The 19,602-nt window shown below is 41.1% G+C and overlaps 1 protein-coding gene across 6 annotated transcripts in view; it reads left to right on the top strand.

Annotated features, from left to right (window-relative positions):
• LOC147120218 (E3 ubiquitin-protein ligase HECW2-like) overlaps positions 1–19,602 on the top strand; it is a 424,776-nt gene that overhangs the window by 369,331 nt on the left and 35,843 nt on the right. The gene's annotated exons all lie outside the window — the stretch shown is intronic.

The following is a 19,602-nucleotide window of genomic DNA, read 5'->3' on the forward strand; positions in this document are numbered from 1 at the left end:
CACATTTTGTGCCTTCACTCACTGGCTCCTATTTTATTTTTTCCTCACCCACCTGACTCTGCTACTCTGTCTTAAAACTGGCAGTTAGGTTTAATGAATTCATCAATCAGACAACTTAATGATGAAATTGTACAATCAGAGCTGTTTTTATGGTTTCCTTTTCTCCCATGATCTCACCATATTATTGTGATTTGCTTTTCAGTATCATGCTTGTAACTTAAGAAATCTTCAATGAATTTACATCAAAATTGGTGTGTAAATTTAGCTCTTAATTATGCATCTTCAAGGACAGATAGGATTATTTCAATCACATTCGTCAAAGAATAACGCCTCATTTTCGAATAGTTATTTAAACAATCATTTTGATAACTATGGGCCCCAAAATTCCTCCATTCATCTACTAATGGTGCATTCAGGGATTTTCAGTGTCTCAGAATTATTCTTTTAACTGTAACAAGCAAAGTTATAAGTGGAATCCATTCCTCTTTACGTTTGGATGAAAGTATTTCTAAATGCCCTGGAAGCACCATTAGGAAGAGACAGCCAAGTATTTTGGAGAAGGTTCTCTGTATGTTTGACTAGTACAGTTCTAGAATACATGCAGTAATGTCCCTGATTCTGTCTCGTATCACTACCAATATGCATCCTTTCATAGGTTAGTCTTATGTATACATGGAGGGGAAGGCCCACTTTAGAAATGGTGAATTATTTTTAATTCCATAAGTCTTTGAAACCTTTAGTATTTATCCAAAGGCTCCTAAGAGCACATCTTTAATAATTCTTGGCATTGGAGTCCAGAGGAGAACTATTCAGATCCATTGACTTGCCTAGAGGCATATTAAAGATTGTATTTCTCCCAAGAATTTCCTCCAAGGTGAACATAGGTTCATCATTAGCATCAAGCTCTAGAGAATTCAAATAAATAGATCTATGGTGGGGGTTCATGGGTAGCGTTTCAACAAATTTAGTTTTGTATTGAAAGAAGCAAAAACTGCATTTATTTCTGCTGGGTCAGGGTAAAAGATTGCTTATTTATTTCAGTATTGATAAGCACTTTAGCCTTACTTTTCTGAAGTAAATTTACTTGGAGTTAGTCTGCTGTATCAGCACCTTTGTCTTCAGCAGAATGAGGCCAGTTCTGTTGCATTAGATAAGAGTGCATGGTCTCTTCCTAACTTAGTGAGGTGATTTTAGAGTCAGGAGGTCGTTATTAGAGGCAAATTGTTTCTCAGGAGCTTTTGTTTCATCTTAATTGTTTCTGTTTGCTTTATATTTTGTTTTTTTTCATTTTAGAAGCAAAATAAAGCTTGAAGTATGTTTTCCAGGTGTCCCAAAGCAAGACGCTATTTGTACTGGAACATATTTTTTTAATGATAGACTTTTATGTTTCTTGCTTTACAAAGTGAGAGAGAATTGTGTTTGTTAAGTTTTAACTTCATCTACTTCTATATGATTGGGCACCTGGGCTAATAGTAGACAATGCTTTCATTAGCTACTGAGTGTTAGGCGTTTGTGTTTGCCATGGATATCTTGTGTTCAGTGTTGTCAGTGCCCTCTTGAGGGTCTGAGTGCCTGCTTTTTATGGAAGTTGAGTCCCACTGTCCTACGTCTACTGGTGCGGTAGTGGGATCCAGGACTGTAACAATGAATCTCCCTCGTGTTCTGTACTGGATGTCTACATCTTAAACAGGTATACTTCAATCTCTCTGAAGGCAAACTGAGTTAACACCAGGCGAGACAATGTTCACCTATGATTTTTAAGCTGCTTTACTTCACAGTAGGCAAAGCCTACAGGTCTGACAAAAGACACTTGGTATGATCAGAATCATTTCTGTTCACTTACTATTACAAAAATAAAGACCCACACTATGGTAGCCCACTTCGGTGGGCACATAATGTAAAAGCACAAACTCCCTGACCAGGGCAGAGATTCCCCCCTTAGTCTGCTGCTGCTTGACTAATTTTCTAGCGTGTTTTTCAAAATACACGTTATAAACTGCTCAAGTTCAAGTCTTTTTGGTGGAAAAATAGCCAAAGAATCCTGAACACAAGGATGTAAACAGCCCAGAAATATGCACTGTGAGCTTCAGAGAATGTTTGTTAGTTCCAGCGCACTTCATATATTTGGAAGACCAAGCTTCTTGTTGATCTGAAAGTGTGACTATCCATGATTTAGATGGGTTTTCCCTAATCCCAGAGCATCTACTAAAGAAATAACCTTGAACCTAATTAAATTTTTCTCCTAATTTCATTGAAGCTTCTCTCATTGTGAATCGTTGGATCATTTGTGATTGGAACATAAATATTATGGAAATCTCCAGGATTTGATTATTTTTCCTGGGGAGTTACAAATGGATGCTTGCAATTTTCATGCGCGTTTTCCCGATCCCCTGCCATAACTTCAGCAGGAGATCGCTGGAAACCCAGAGAAACAACGATAATGGCCATTTACACTGATTCTGAAGGTTTTCTGCCGAAGTCACAGCAGGAGAACTCTGAAGAAATCGCCATCATTTACATCATCTTCCCTATAGAATTCTAGCATGGACCGCCAACCTTTCAATTTTTTGATGAAAATGTTAGAACAAGTCCCTTCCTTCTATCGGGTCCCTCTTTAGGTGTCTCTTCTGATTTGATTTATTGGGTCATTTATCCTGCTCACTTTCCATGATACTATTTTGGTAGATTACATCGACATCCTCTGAGGCAGTTTAACATGGAGCTCATGCAGGCTCCAGGGATGTTTTCTAATTGCATAGTGATCAGAAATAATCATAGTCCATTTAAAAGCTGCTGTGAAGTAGCTTTTGATCAGAGTCTGTTGTTAGAATTATTAACTGTGAACACTAATACCCACTTTACATTACAGAGTTGTCTAAGACAAGCAAGAGACATCTCTCGGACATAAATGATCCATTGCCATTGTATTTTGAAGGCACTGAAACCCTCTTCAGGAAGCATTTTCATAGGGTGCCTCCAACAGCAAAGATAAGAAGGGTTCACCAGGTTCAAGTTCCATTATTGTCAAATCCACTCCGCAGTATAAACAGGGCAGATTTGGCAAGATGCACACCAGTACAAATACAGAAATAGTTCCATAATATAAAGAAAGCATTGGAGAATAATGAACAGTTGCCTTCAACTGGCCTCCTTAATCTTGCCTGTAAGTAAGGAGAATCTTCAAGAATCTAGGTCCCAAATTTAAAAATCCCTTATTCCAATAGTTAGACTAATTTAATACATTCCACAATAGAGTGTAATCCCTTCAAATCCAGGGTCTATGGTAAAATCACCAAAGGTTAACGGTGGTCATTGAGATTTTTCCCATCTCTCTTAATAACCAGTTAATTAACTATTTTAGAATTAACTTCGAGTCACATGTTCTAATGTGAGCAAGTCACAGTAAAGGAGGAGGTAGTAGAGAAATTGTATAGGATAAAAATGGATAAAGAGGATAAATAGATAAAAGGTTGGCAGTGCTCAAAGTAGAAAAGTCACCTGGTCCAGATGGGATGCATCCTAGGTTGTTAAGGGAAGTAAGGGTGGAAATTGCAGAGGCTCTGGCCATAATCTTCCAATCCTGCTTAGATTTGGGAATGGTGCCAGAGGACTGGAGGATTGCAAATGCTACACCCCTGTTCAAAAATGGGGTGAGGGATAAACCAGCCTAATGTCGGTGATGCAGAAACTTTCAGAGACACTAATCTGGGACAAAATTAATTGGAAATTGGAAATATATGGGTTAATAAATGAAAGCCAGCATGGATTTGTTAAAGGCAAATTGCGTTTGACTAACTTGATTGAGTTCTTTGAAGTAACGGAGAGGGTTGATGGGGGTAGTGCGGTTGATGTTGTGTATATGGACTTTCAAAAGGCATTTGGTAAAGTTCCACATAATAGACTTGTTAGCAAAATTGAAGCCTATGGGATTGAAGGAGCAATGGCTGCGTGGATACAAAATTGGCTAAGGGGCAGAGAGTCGTGGTGAAAGGTTGTTTTTCAGACTGGAGGGGCGTATACAGTGGTATTCCCCGGGGTGTTAGTATTAGGACCACTGCTCTTTTTGATATATTTTAATGACCTGGACTTGGGTTTAGGTGGCATAATTTAGAAGTTTGTAGATGACACGAAACTCGGAAATGTCGTAAAAAATGAGTAGGATAGTAACAGACTTCAGAAGGACATAGACTGGTGAAATAGGCAGACACATGGCAGATGACATGTAACAGAGAGAAGTGTGAAGTGATGCTTTTTGGTAGGAAGAATGAGGAGAGGCAATATAAACTAAATAGTATTTTAAAGGAGGTGCAGAACAGAGAGACCTGGGGATGTACGTACATGAATCTTTGAAGGTGGTAGGATAATTCGAGAGTGCCGTTTTTTTTTTAAAAAAGCATATGGAATCCTTTGCTTCATAAACAGAGGCATAGAGTACAAAAGCAAGGAAGTTATATAAAACCTTGTTAAATCACTGGTTAGGCCCAGCTGGAGTATTGTGTTCAATTCTGGGCACCACATTTTAGGAAGGATAGCAAGGCCTTAGAAATGGTGCAGAGGCGATTTACTAGAATAGCACCAGGGATGCAGGGCTTCAGTTAATTGGAAACTAGAGAAGTTGGGGTTGTTCTCTTTAGAGCAGAGAAAGTTAAGGGAAGATCTAATAGAGGTGCTCAAAATCATGAAGCGTTTTGATAGGGTAAATACGGAGAAATTATTTCCAGTGGAAGCAGGGTCGGTAACCAGCGGACACAGATTTAAGGTAATTGGCAAAAGAACCAGAGGTGACATGAGTGAATAAATGTTTATGCAGCGAGTTGTTATGATCTGGAATGCACTGCCTGAAAGGGTGGTGAAAGGAGATTTAGTAATAGCTTTCAAAGGGGCATTGGTTAAATATTTGAAGTATTTCCAAATACATTTTCTAATTTCACAAAATAGAGTGTTTAATTTTAACCACCCATGAAAGGCAAAGCTTGACTGTGTATACGAGTAGATATCTGATACCTCTATACCTAACCATGTTATAAAGTATCAAATTTCATCTGTTTATAACCCATCTCGTGAAAAATCAGGAAATATTGAGATGCATGAGCATCCCAGCAGATTCTTTCTCTTTATGGGAAGTGCAAGACATTGCCTTGTTAGCTTTTTAAAAAAAAATTGGGTTAAACTATGGGGCTCGATTTTAATAGCCCTGAGGAGGCGGGTTTGGAGGTGGGTCAGCTGCGAAAATTGGAAAAAATGGCTTCAGACCTTCCCTCCATCATAAGGTCAGAAGTGGGGATGTTCGCTGATGATTGCACACTGTTCAGCACCATTCGAGACTCGTCAGATACTGACGCAGTCCGTGTCCATATGCAGCAAGACCTGGACAACATTCAGACTTGGGCTGACAAGTGGCAAGTAACATTCGCACCACACAAGTGCCAGGCAATGACCATCTCCAACAAGCGAGACTCTAACCATCTCCCCTTGACATTCAATGGCATTACCATCGCTGAATCCCCCATTATCAACATCCTGGGGGTTACCATTGATCAGAAACTGAACTGGACCAGCCATATAAATACTATGGCTACAAGAGCAGGCCAGAGGCTGGGAATTCTGCGGCGAGTGTCTCACCTCCTGACTCCCCAAAGCCTGTCCACCATCTACAAGGCACAAGTCAGGAGTGTGATGGAATACTCTCCACTTGCCTGGATGAGTGCAGCTCCAACAACACTCAAGAAGCTCGACACCATTCAGGATAAAGTAGCCCGCTTGATTGGTATTCCATCCACCACCTTCAACATTCACTCCCTCCACCACCGGCGCACTGTGGCTGCAGTGTGTACCATCTACAAGATGCACTGCAGCAACTCGCCAAAGCTCCTTCAACAGCACCTTCCAAACCCGCGACTTCTACCACTTAGAAGGACAAGGGCAGCAGACGCATGGGAACATCACCACCTACAAGTTCCCCTCCAAGCCACACACCATCCTGACTTGGACCTGTATCGCCGTTCCTTCACTGTCGCTGGGCCAAAATCCTGGAACTCCCTTCCTAACAGCATTGTGGGTGTACCTACACCATATGGACTGCAGCGGTTCAAGAAGACAGCTCACCACCATCTTCTCAAGGGCAATTAGGGATGGGCACTAAATGCAGGCCTAGCCAGCGACGCCCACATCCCATCAATGAATTAAAAAAAAGACACCCAACCCACCTCCATCCCGCCCCCATGCGATTTTCGTGAGTGTCTGTTCAGTTACTCCCAAACTGACCCGACTCCAACCTGTGGGACAGGTAGTTAAGGCAGTAAGAGCCTGTTAACTGTCTTGATAATCCTATTTTGACAGAGGTTTCCCATTTTCGTGCCTCTGGCTCCTATTTCCCGTCTTGTCAGAAACAGTCCTGCTGCAAGGAGACGAGTTGGTGGAGGACATGATCTGTAGTCATTATTGATGCAGAACTTTAAAAGCATTCCTGTAACATGGCTGGCATTCAAATGCAACAACTTTGTTGTTGGAGGTTTGGGATAAGATTTTGCAAATCTACTGACCTTGTGACTGGTCAAGCTGACACACATCTGCTGTTTGAATGGATTGGAATAAATCAGGCCACTTTGAGTGTGCGCTTGCAAGCTTATTGCCTCAACTGAAATCTATAACAATGGGCTGGGAACCATTTACATCCTCTCATCCTAGTCGTCAGATTTGGAGGAAGAGCAGCGCAGTTTAGTGCTGCTGGATGAACAAGTGGCTCAGCACACAGCCTCCTTGGATGAGGAAGAGGACGAGGAGGAGGAGGAGGATGAGTAGGAGGACGGGGAGTGACACCTTGCAGGGCTGGATGTGGCCAATCCAGCAGCAGGCGACCACATTGATGGCCGTCAGGCAAGGGATGCACTCAGCCATGCCAGATTCACGTAAGCTAACACTTCAACCACAGGAGGCTGGCACATGGAGATGAATATAAGTCCGACAGTCTCAAACCCCAGGCATCATCTGTCCAATAAACGGTGGTTTGCACTCAGTGTCACCGTCATCATTCTACATGGAAATCGCCCTGAGCCCTCACTCTTGAACTTCCATGTCCGAGAACTTTAGGTGATCTCAGCAGATCATTAAACCTTTTGACACTAAACCCATGTGCATCTGCACACATATCTTGAGCTCGCCTCCTCAGCAGTTTGCAGCCAAGCTGCCTTGGTTTGCTGAGGAGGCCTCCTCCTTCCGTTTCCAGGGAAGAAGAGCTCCTGACGTCCTCTAACTCCCTCAACAAGAGCATGGAAGGTGCCCTCATTGAACATGAGTGCAGCCTTAGTTTTTGGGGCTGCCATTCCTGCAGCTCTCAGCACCTTTAAGAGAAAAAAACATTAATATTACTAAGCAAATGATTGGAACACATCTGGCATCTTTCTCATTTCATAGTCAGATAATAAAATCATATATCAAAAGATTCATTAATCTCTTTCTGGAATAATATGACCAGCAATATCATTCATTAAATTTTGCTCAGAATAGACGCTGTCAACTCCCCTTTCAAGATAATAAAGCACCAAGCCATCCCAATGACATTTGTATGCAATGGGGACATGGCCCCTTTAAATTTTCAAACAAACAACGCGTCATCAGACGCGAGAAACTGACATCCTGCAAGCAATTGCCTGGAGGGACCCGCACGTCGGCTGTAACGAGGCCAATGAAGCCAAAATTGGAAGTGCTGGGAGGCAGCAGCCGGGTGTGGGTCCGAAAGCTGCCGAGCAGCGGGCCCGCCCTCAACCCGCCTCCGTTAATAAAATCGAGCCCATGGACTCTTTCCAACTTCAAAGCATTGCAGAAACAATTAAGGCCCAGGATTAGTTACTGCTTTATTTTACAAACTCCATGAATTTTCTATCATTGATTCTGCCTAGACCATGATATGTAAATTGATACATCAGCCTTGTAGCATTCTCGCCTCTAGAGTTAGAAGATTGTGGGTTCAAACCCCATTCCAGTGACTTGAGCACATAATCTCGGCTGGCACTCCAGTGCAGTACTGAGGTCGTGCTGTACTATCCGAGGCGCTGTCTTTCAGATGAGATATTAGCATAGGCCCCATTTGTTTTCTCATATAGACTTAAAAGATTCCAAGGCACTATTTGAAGAGGAGTTGGGGAGTTCTCCTGATACATTTCAAAAGTAGTTCATTGCTGCGAAGCAGTTTGCGATGTCCTGTGATCGTGAAAGGCACAATATGTGTACAAGTTTATTTTATTGTGGTGACATCCATTTTCAAGATCATTCAGCCATCTTACCCATTTTATCTTGCCTGTCAGCTCTCCTCTAATTTACCCAGCTGAGACTCTGTTGTAGCGCCGATGAGTAGCAGCTCCAATGTCAGGCACTGCAACAGCTGACAAATTAGTTTGAAAGTTGATAAATTGAGGTTAAGCTCCTACAAAGCTTTATTTGCACCTTTTACTATTGTTTGCAGGCGAGACCAATATACGATGCTGTTTCAGCATATTACTACACTGGTCATTTTCCAAAGAAAGGCACGATGATAGTTTAACCTTTCTGGCTGTGTCAATTTCAGCCCTGCTGGAGTTTCCACAGTTTTTTTTTTAAGAGGACGTCTTTGTGCTACTCTAATGTATGCATTTAAAATATTTAACCATGTTTTTCAAGTCAAGATAAAATAATATGTTGATTTTGGCAGAAAATATTCAATAAGCTCCAAAATTGCTGACATGTATTTTCTAAAGTATTGTGGTTTTTTTTTTAAGGACTGCAGTACAAAATGAAAAACATTATTCTCGGCATATTACAAGTACATGATAAAGCAGTTTTCCCATCCAAAAAATGTCTTTGCAAAATCAGTCCATTTAATTCAAGATAGAAGTGTCAACATAGATTATGGGCTGAATTTTGTTGGCACTCAGAGTGTGGGTTTGGAGTGGGGTCCGCTGTCAAAATTGAAAAGATTGACGGCGGGTTGGGAGCCCGCTCCAAACCCGCCTCCATGTAAGTTTCCAAAGTTTTGGGTCTGCGATTTCAGTACAGACCCGACACCAAGAATGCAGAGGAGGCATTTAAGATAGTTAAATGCTTGTTAATTTCTATTTTGCCAGCCTATTTCTATTTTCTCACTTTTTTAATGGGTTTCACGCCGTTCAGAGATCATGTCGGCTAAGTAGGTCGGGTTCGCTATGTCTCCCCATTGCAGTGAATAGGTGACAGCTGCAAAAGTGGTATGAAAGCTTCCATTTCACAGCTGTTCACTTTCCAATGTCAGAAGCTTGAGCCTTCAGGAGTTGGAAGACACTTTTGAGCTTTATGCAGTTTGGAAGTGTTTGGAGTAAACTCTATCCATTGTCACCTCCTTGGAGCAAGCTCTCTCATCATTGATGGATCGCTTCTGTCATCTCAACTTCAGCTGCCATCTATTCCAGCAATATCGGTGCCCTTGAAAAACCTCACCGTGGTCCTCTGAATCCCTCCACGATCAGCCCTGACACCAACATCACCAGGCACACCAACAACAATACCAACCTTCCCCGCAATCACCTGATGCTGCAGAGGACACAGGGCATTAGCACTTGATAACATTGCTACCCGGGAGGCCAGCGATGGCCTCACCATGGCCAGATTTGGCTGCCACATGATGCACCAGGTTGACACCATTCCACACCAGCACCATAAAGCATCCCTATAATGCCCAAGCTATTCCTTTCACACTCCTCACCATTGCGGGGGTATCGTTATGACTCACCATTCACTGCAACTCACTAAGACACTTCCAAAGGTGAGCACAGATCTGACCAGTAAGGTAAAGTCTTGAAAACATAGATTTCAATGTTTGACAACACATTAATAGAAACTTCACATGAACATTGGCTAAAACACTCAAGTGCCTACGCTTGTGTGTTAGTTCATATGCTTGCAGTAGGATGAGGGTGAGTGTGAGGGGTGTCTAGAGAGATGGGGAAGTGATATGTAGATAGAGAGGGATGGCTGGAGGTGCAAGGTAAGTTGGTGTGAGTAAGGATGTGTAGGAGTAGGGTAGGGAAGGCAGAGTCATGTGGATGTGATGAGTGGCACAGCAGGATGAGGTTGAGTGTGGCTTGGCAGTAATGTTTCCGTGATCTGCTCAGATCATTCAAAGGTTTGCACCACTACAGCCTGATCCTCCTGATGACTTCCCTGCTTCTGCCCTCCTGTGCAATGTGCAAGCAGGTTGCGTTGATTTCCTGGGAGGGTCTCTTCCGCCCATGGGAAGGGAAGAGAATCTCCATGTATGCTGTGACTTCCTCCTTAAGCATATGGAGTGAGTCATGGGAGGACCTGGGTGCAGCCCTGCACCTCTGTGCAGTGATTGTCAGTGTTTGCAGCACCTCAATGCTGTAGAACACTGACAGCACAAATGTCAAGATCAATTTGGACATGGCCCTTTTAAGGAAACCGGCTGATGATGCACCATCAAATGACATCATTAGACCCACTTCCTTTTAATTGGCTGGAATCCTCGCAGGGCAGGCTTAGCAGGCCCAATCAGGGGAAAACCCTTTTCACAGAGCGGCAGGAGCTCAAAGATACTTTCTCACACCTTTAGAGACATCATGCTTTGAATGTTTCAGTATGTTTTTCTACACTGCGTGTTTTATTATTTTGTTGGTCAAATTAAGTCTCTTCATTTGGCTACTCCACGCTGTTTCCATTCTCAATCAGGCGTGTAAGACGATTTTTCATTGCTGCGGATGCTATTACCTGATTAAATCAAATGGGAAGGGACTCTATGGCCTGCTTTCATAGAAACAGGAGTAGGACATTCACCCCTTGAGCCTGTTCCCCCATTCAGTCAGATCATGGCTGATCTGCACCTCAACTCCATTTACTCACCTTTGCTCCATGTCCTTTGATACCCTTACCTAACAAAAAAAATCTGATGATCTCGGTCTTAAAAATTTCAATTGACCCAGCATTCACAGTCTTGTGGAGGAAGAGTTCCAAATTTCTACTACCTGTTTATGAAAAAGTATGTCTTGATTTCACTCCTAAATGGCCTAGCTCTAATTTTAAGGTTGTGCCCCCCCTGTTCATGATTCCTATATTTATTGTCCTCTTAATAACCCAGAGAAGAGGTGTCTAAAATGTACTGGAATTATAGTTACAGAGGCAAAATACTGTGGGTGCTGGAAATCTGAAAAACAAACAGAAAATGCTGGAAATACTTAGCAGGTCAGGCAGCATCTGTGGAGAGAGAAAAACAGAGTTAACGTTTCATTATTACAGTTGTCAGATTACAGTGGTATTTGTAAGAAAAGTAAACTCCTAGTTTCTGCTCCTATTTCGTCTTCTAACAAGATGATAAGGCTCCCCTTATAGGGGCTAATTTCCTCTTCTGTTAGCGCGAACACATGTGATAAGTGTATATTTAAGGTGTAGTAGGTTGGTGCATCAGTGTTAATGGAGTCAGAACTAACTGTATTAATGGTGCTGCCTTGTTAAGCATGTGAAACATTTCTCACTAAGTTCCCACGGCTGGACTTTTTAACAGAAAAGCTGATGTTGATGCCTGTTTAGAGATGGCATTGTAGCAGCAAAAAATGATCTCGCTGACAAAACCAGCATGTGGGACAGTGAGAAAGGTGCGACCAATACATGTAGTGGCAATTAAAATGCATAGGACCTCAGCCTATCTTGATGGGAAAGTACTTAACCTTCATTAAAGTACCTATAGCATATATTTCCCCTAATGTCAAGACTATCAGTTATGGTGCTGTGATAAAGTAAAACTGTACTTGAGAAGACAGCTGAAGAGCAACAGCACAAAATGTTAAAATATGAATGACACATTATGTACTTAGAACCAGCACATTATTAACAAGACTACTAAAATTTACTGCACTGCTGACATTTAATATGTTGTTGGCTTGACATGATTGAATTGACTTATCCATACAAGCCAGGTTGCAAATTGGGGACCTAAAAAGGATGGCTGGTCTTTCGGATGTATTTGCAGATCATGTGTCGAAAGGACTCTCTCTGATTCCTCAGTTGTGCATTAGTTGCAAAATATTCAACCTCTCAGCACACTGTGTGGGGGACAACAATTGTGCAATTCAAGTAGTTGATCAATTAGTGCTGGATGTTATTATCTTTTCAATTGACAGTTATCACTGGCTCTAAGTGGAAGTGAATTTCAAGATGAACACACATTTTATTTTTAAAATGATAAACCCTAATCATGGATTAAATCTGAAATTTGCTTGCCAGACTCTGCTACTCCCTAGATTTACACTATTTTTTCCTCATCATCTCTCTCCATTCTGTCATTAGGGCCCTGCTGTCGATCTTTGGTCTTTGCTCTGTACCACCTTATTCTTCCTTATCTCTGCAATTTCTTCTATAATTGTTCATTACTTCCACTTTTCATTTCCCTTCAGATTTACTTTTATTTCTAATTATTTTGGTATCTTCTTGTTGTGAATTTTATGTCCACCAACCTGAAAAAAAAATCACTTAATCAATTCAAAAGCTAGTTGTTGCTAGTCTGCATCAAATTTGATCGGCGGTGATGCTTTGACCAGTAAATTTTAACTAAACCAATAACTTTAGGATAAAATAACGTGTGTTATTGTAGAACTGAGCAGATAAATATATTCACAGTTTCTCACAGAAAATTCATACATCCATACCCAGTGGATGTGTCAATAAAAATTCATATACTTTTTCAAAACAAATCTTAAAAAAAAAGCATTTGTATTTTAAGCAGTTGGAATTTCTATTACTTTCAGATGATTGACACACCAGGTAACATTTTGTCCTATCTCTACATCAAATCTGTTTCATTCTTTTGGTTAACTCAGGTGAAATAATGATTTAATCATTTTGAGAAGTTTTTGACACTTCATTTTCAACAGCAATAGTAGGTGAGGTCAGAAGAATATTACAATGTGTTTAATAAGAGAGATTTCAGCAAATGGCATTTTGAGAAGATGAGATTTTTCAAGATGCTAGTGTGAAGATATGCATTAAATTTGTGGAAATTTATTCTGGAACAATGAACTGGTTCTGTCAATATCTATATCACTCTTCACCCTGTTTCATTTAGTCCCAGAGAATGAAAAATGGTAGCATGGTGGCAATCAAACTGGAATATCATTATAACCAACTGCTTCATCAAATAACACTTAAAGCTGCTTCAATAATCTTGAATCTAATTATAGCACTAGAATTATAGTAGTCTAAAATATATTTTAATTAGTTCAGTTCAAATGACTTGAGGCCCATTTCTCCAAATTATGCTCAGATTGGCTCATGATGACCTAAACTTAATGTGGTCTCACAAGTTTTATAATGAGGGCTGTTCCAAGTCACTTCATTTACAAAGAATTATTAAAGAGAGAATAATAAATATCTGGGAATACAAAAATATAACAGAGGTTCAGACAGCATAAACCATGCAAGTAAAATTTGACTGGTTTATAACCATCAAAACAGGATTCGATTACAGTCTTGGTATTACTCACAACCTGCTATTTATAATATATGCTGTTTAATATTTGTGTGTGGTCACCTTGTCCTTTTTGCTCCTTCCTGAACACAAAATAATTAAAATATATATAAATAAAAAGTAACCTAGGTTTAATCCCAAATCTGTGCTGAGTTAGTGGATCTCTGATGGGGCAGTGCTGGAGTGCTTTATTGGCCTAAGTGCTTCTGGGTCTTGAGGGGTGAAAATTGGTAAGGGTTACTACTCATGATCTCTACCCAGTGGCCTCTTCTGGAAGTGCGAATACGTAGATGTCAACAGAGGACAGCATCAGACTTGTCTTGGTGAATACCCTATCAAGGCTCGCTTGTGAATAATGGCTACTTGGGTGAGGTACTTCGGCCATTTGGCACCAATAAGGAGTCTATACCTTCAGAAGGGGAGGAGATAAAACTGGCAAGGAGGAAAGGAAGAAAAAAAAACAAATGCGTTTTCAGTATGACTAGAAGATGCCTGTTTTAATATGAGATAGCTTTTGCCTCCAATGATATAATTAACTCATAGACTACTGACAGTCAAAACATAGTGTTCTTGGTAATTTCTTCTGTTTAATTTATCACATCTTAATTCACAGATTATGTTCCCAAGTCATACCTCCATTATAGCTGTTTAAGACATCGTAACCAAATTAGAAGAAGCTATTTGATTGAATCTAAAATTTTCCTGCTGCTCAAAGTTGGCAAATATGCTCAAAAATTAATTTCTAATAAGAACAGGATATAATCAGCTGCAAAATAAGTTATTTTTAGCAGATGCACCATAGATCCAGCTAGAAATATTAAGCACCGTGAGGGAAATTTTCATTCCTAGTCAACAAGCAAAATGCATTCCATGATGATCACCTAAACCTAGGTGGAAGTGTAAAATTGATCTCACCACTACATTTTGGGGTTTCTTTTACTTTTTTTAACTCAATATTTTTGACTTCTGTGTTTCAGACTACTTGCACAATTGAGCCCTAGCTCTCTACATCCCAGAAAGTATTTCCACTTGCCCTGTTATCTAGATAAAATTCCTAGTGTGCCCAGGTAACAAGAAGAAAACACTTTTCAGATTATTTCAGCTACTGGGTCTATCTTGTTCTTTCTCACAATTCTCCTTTTCTTCAGTCAGTGGTAGGCTAACACTACACTCGGCCTTGTTTTAGACTTCAATTGCTTTAGATAAAGTTTAGTGTAAGCAGTAACAGAATAAGTCAGTGTATTCTTTACAATAGTTAGCTTTGCTAGCTCCTCATTTATTAGAAAATAATTAAGTTGCAGCTCCTGTGCTAAATTAGGACACAAATAATTTTCTTGCATAGTGGTTCTTTTTTCTTTCATCACCAATGATAGAAGCTATCTGGTTTGACTATCTCCCTTTGGAGGTTCCAGAAAGACCATCTTTGAAAGCTATAGATTGATTCACAAATTTGAAAAAGACAGGTGGCTTGGACCAAGCAGAATTTCAATAACTCTCCATTCAATTCAAAAAGTGCTGTCAATCTAACATATATTTGATTGAATCACACACCTATACTTGAATTGAATGGCTTAGCCTCTCCCTCATTCAATTACCTAATAACAACAACAAATAAAGTTTGCAACAATTGCAACAAAATGAGCTGGAATATTCTTCTGTGAGTGAAGCTAGTTGTTAACCCATTATATACTATGACATACAGTAGCCGAGTAGTTATAGCACTGGATTAGCAACCCAGAGGCTGCAAGATCAAATCCACCATTGCAAATTGTGAAATTGAATTTATTATATTTGGTAATTTGTGAGAAAGCTTCCGATTGTCTTAAAAGTCTAACTGATTCACAAATGTCCTTTAGGGAAGGGAGCTTGCCATCCCTACCCAGTCGTGACTCCAGTCCCACACTATGTGGTTGACTGTTAATGCTCTTAAGTGGCCTAGTTGTTAACAATAACTACAATTTTCAACAAGAAAAAAATTATTGGCCTTTTGCTAACAACACAGACATCCTCTCAGATTAAGATTACGGCAATCTCAGCCTAGTCGATGCTGCAAAGTTTTCCTCACTAACATCGGGGGGTTGTTATGTTCATTAATAAATAGACATTCTTATTATGAATACAGCTAGCTTCTAGCTAGTCATTTATTCAGTACACGTTCTCTAGGTACAGTATCTGTAGAGATGCTGCATGTGTGCTCCTGTGTGCAGGCTGCCATCTTGACTGTTGCCTTGTGGGTAGCCTAGCCTCATGGGTAATGTAGTCTTATTATATACATACAGCTATATACAGCTGTACGGCTCCACCTAGTGTCCACCACAGAATGACATGTTATTGATCACGACATCCTCCTTTCTTTGAGGTTCAACAAAATCAATATCAATCAACTTTCAAGAAAACAATAAAGATAATATCAGTAACACTTTTGTTAGTGCTCTATAAACATAAACATTTTCAAAACAGTCAACACATTTTCAAAGCTTTACATTGTACTCAAAGATTAAGTCTATCAGGCTTTTTTACTTCACGTGTGGATCTTCTCAACACGGGTAAGTCTGATGTGTCTTCATGAGATTGTTCTGGCGGTGAATGACAAGATGCAGTTGCGGCATTGTCATCAATCTGCTCTTGTATAGATCGAGGTCTCCTTGCGATCTTTGCTTGGAGAGGGTTTCAGTGTTTCCTTCACTCTTCATGCCATAACTCTCAATGTAGTCAATGCACTCTCGAAAAACTGCTGGCAGCTGGATCCCATCATACAGCATAGTCCTCTCAGCAGCCTCGGCTAATGGAACACCAAAGATTGGCCTGAGGGAAGAAGGAGTATCCACCGGAACTGCTTTCTGCTCTGGTGCAGGCTTCTTCTTTTTCTTTTTCTCTTTCCACTGCTTAACAACATCTGCTGCGGTTATATCTTTGGACTTTTTCTCCTTGTGTTTTTCCTCTTTGTGCTTTTCTTCCTTTGGCTTCTCTTTGACCTTAAAGTCTTTTTCTTTCTTCTTGGAGAAACTAGGCTTTTTGAAGACATGGATACCCTTTGGCCTTTTCATCCTTGATGGGCTCTCTGCTTCATCACCTGAGTCATCTGGTCTGCTTATGGCACAGTTTATACAGTAGACTCTCTTGACCAGTTCTAAGTCTTCACAAGCTTTGTCACCTAGTATCGAATCAAGTCTTTCAGCCACAGCAGAAAACATGAGATGATGCACTTTGTCTTTGACTATCACTTTGAGTCTGCATACACCTAAGCTATCTATTTTCTGTCCATTATAGTCCTTCAGTAGTACTGACTTTTTCTGTATTTTGGGCTTTTCTTTCATATTGTTAATATCACTCATACTGATTAAGTTTGCTTTTGCCCCAGTGTCCAGTTTCAATGTAACTAATGCTCCATTTATCTGCAGTGGGATCATCCATTTGTCCTCTTTTACTGCATTAACTTTATGTTCAGCATTGTCTATTTCTGAGGGCTGCACATTTTCTGTATCTTTTTTGATATCGTCACATGACACCATTCCTACAAAAAGTGTCTCACTTAAATCAGTGTCCTCAATCACATTAACTCGTTGCCCTTTCGTCGTTTTTACTTTTGAAAAGCATTGTTTGGCAAAGTGATTCTTTCCATTACACTTTGTGCACACTTTTCCAAACGCTGGGCATTGTCTTAACTGGTGTTTGTAACCACAGCGTTTACAATTAAAAATTTCATCCTCCGATTGCTTTTCATTTCTGTTCTGCCCACGTTTCTTCCCCTTGTAGGACACAGCACCGACAGCAGCATTATCACTCATTACATTCGCATCATTATTGATTTCACTGAAAGTCTTCACGTGCTTTCGAGCTAGCTCGCTGGCTTGGCATATTTTCACCGCATTTTCCAAATTTAGTTCGGTTTCTCTCAACAGACGTTCCCTGACTTTTTTTTATCATGAATACCAAACACAATCTGGTCACGAATCATGGATGCTTTGAGCTCAGAGAAATTACATGTCTGTGCTTTCAGTTTCAGATCAGTTATAAAGCTATCAAAAGTCTCATTTTGTTGCTGTGTCCGAGAACGGAAGATGTATCTTTCATAGGTCTCATTCTTTTTGGGAGAGCAATGTGCATCAAATTTTTTTAGCACATCTTCTAATTTTTCTCTGTTCTCCACTGGATTAAATACAAATGTATTAAATACCTCTATCGCCTGTGGGCCTGCAACCGTAAGCAGCAACGCTATCTTCCTTGCATCTGGCTTCGTACCGAATCCGATGACTGCAATGTAGAGTTCGAATTGTTGTTTAAAAGTCCGCCAATTGTAGTCGACATTTCCCTTGAGATTCAAACGCTCTGGTGGCTTCAAATTCTCCATGTCGCTTTTCACAATTTTCAGCAGATCTTCACCACCCTGGTACCATGTTATGTTCATTAATAAATAGACATTCTTATTATGAACACAGCTAGCTTCTAGCTAGTCATTTATTCAGTACACGTTCTCTAGGTACAGTATCTGTAGAGATGCTGCATGTGTGCTCCTGTGTGCAGGCTGCCATCTTGACTGTTGCCTTGTGGGTAGCCTAGCCTCATGGGTAATGTAGTCTTATATACATACAGCTATATACAGCTCTACGGCTCCACCTAGTGTCCACCACAGAATGACAAGTTATTGATCACTACAGGGGTCGATTCCGAAGTAGGGAGAACTGTCCAACAAACTAGTCAAGCAACAGCCTGACATAGTTATACTCAGATTCATATCTATCAGATAACCTCCCAGGCACCTTCATCATCCTCCCTGTCTTATCGGCAGGATAGACCCACCAAAAGATGAACTGCAGCAACTCGCCAAGGCTTCTTCGGCAGCACCTCCCAAACCCGCGACTTCTTCCACCTAGAAGGACAAAGGCAGCAGGCGCATGGGAACACAACCACCTCCAAATTCCCCTCCAAGTCACACACCATCCTGACTTAGAAGTATATTGCCGATCCTTCATCGTCGCTGGGTCAAAATCCTGGAACTCCCTACCGAACAGCACCGTGGGAGTACCTTCCCCACACGGACTGCAGTGGTTCAAGAAGACAGCTCACCACCACCTTCTTAAGGGCAACTAGGGATGGGCAATAAATGCTGGTCTTGCCAGCGACGCCCAGATCCCATAAGCGAATTTTAAAAAAAGCGGTGAGGGGGACGCACAGTGATGCACAGTCAGGGGAGTGTGACCCTGGGAGTCCTCAACATTGGCTCTGAACCCCATAACGTCTCATAGCCGATCACTACCTACCGTCCCTCCCTCGACTGTACTCCTTCATGTTGCACATCACTTGAAGGAAACTCTGAGGGGAGCAAAAGCACAGATACCTGTTACAAACATGTCTGACCACAATAGAATTGATGGAAGTGACCACCACACAATCCTTGTGAGAATAGTCTCCTTTCCACCAGGAAGATATCTGCTATCATGTAGTGTGACACTACCACTGTGCTAAGTGGAACAGTCTGAAGACCCATTGAGCTATCCAAAACTGGGCCTGCATGAGGTGCTGTGGGCCATCAGCAGCAACAACATTGTATTATACCAAAAGCTGGAACTTCATGCCTGGTCACTCCTACACTCCTTGATCACCATCAAGCCGGGAGACCAAACCTGGTGTTCCAGGAGCAACACCAGGCATATCTTAGAATGAGGTACGAGCTTAGTGAAGTTACTTCACAGGGCTACCTGCATGCTAAACACCAACAAATGCAGGCTATAGACAGAACTAAGTGATCCCACAACCAATGGATCAGAGCAAAGGATTATAGCCCTACCAGATTCAGTCAAGAATGGTAGTGTACAACCAGGCAACTAACAGGAGGTGGAGGCTCCATGGATATCCTCTTCCTGAACCATGGTGGAGCCCAGCACTTGAGTGCAAGAGACTAGGCTGAAGTGTTTGAAAGTCTCTTCAACCAAAATTACTGACTGATCAATTCTACTGCACCTCCTCCTGAGGTCCCCACCAACATAGGTACCAGTGTCCAGCCAATTTGGTGCACTCCATGTGACATTAAGAAGCAGTTGAGTACACTGGACACAGCGAAGGCTATGGGGCCAGACAAAATCCCAGCTGTAATGCTGAAGACCTGTGTACAAGAGCTA

This window comes from Somniosus microcephalus, chromosome 4, assembly GCF_052327205.1.
Source record: "Somniosus microcephalus isolate GS21.2 chromosome 4, FLI_Smic_1.0, whole genome shotgun sequence".
Classification (NCBI taxonomy): domain Eukaryota; kingdom Metazoa; phylum Chordata; class Chondrichthyes; order Squaliformes; family Somniosidae; genus Somniosus; species Somniosus microcephalus.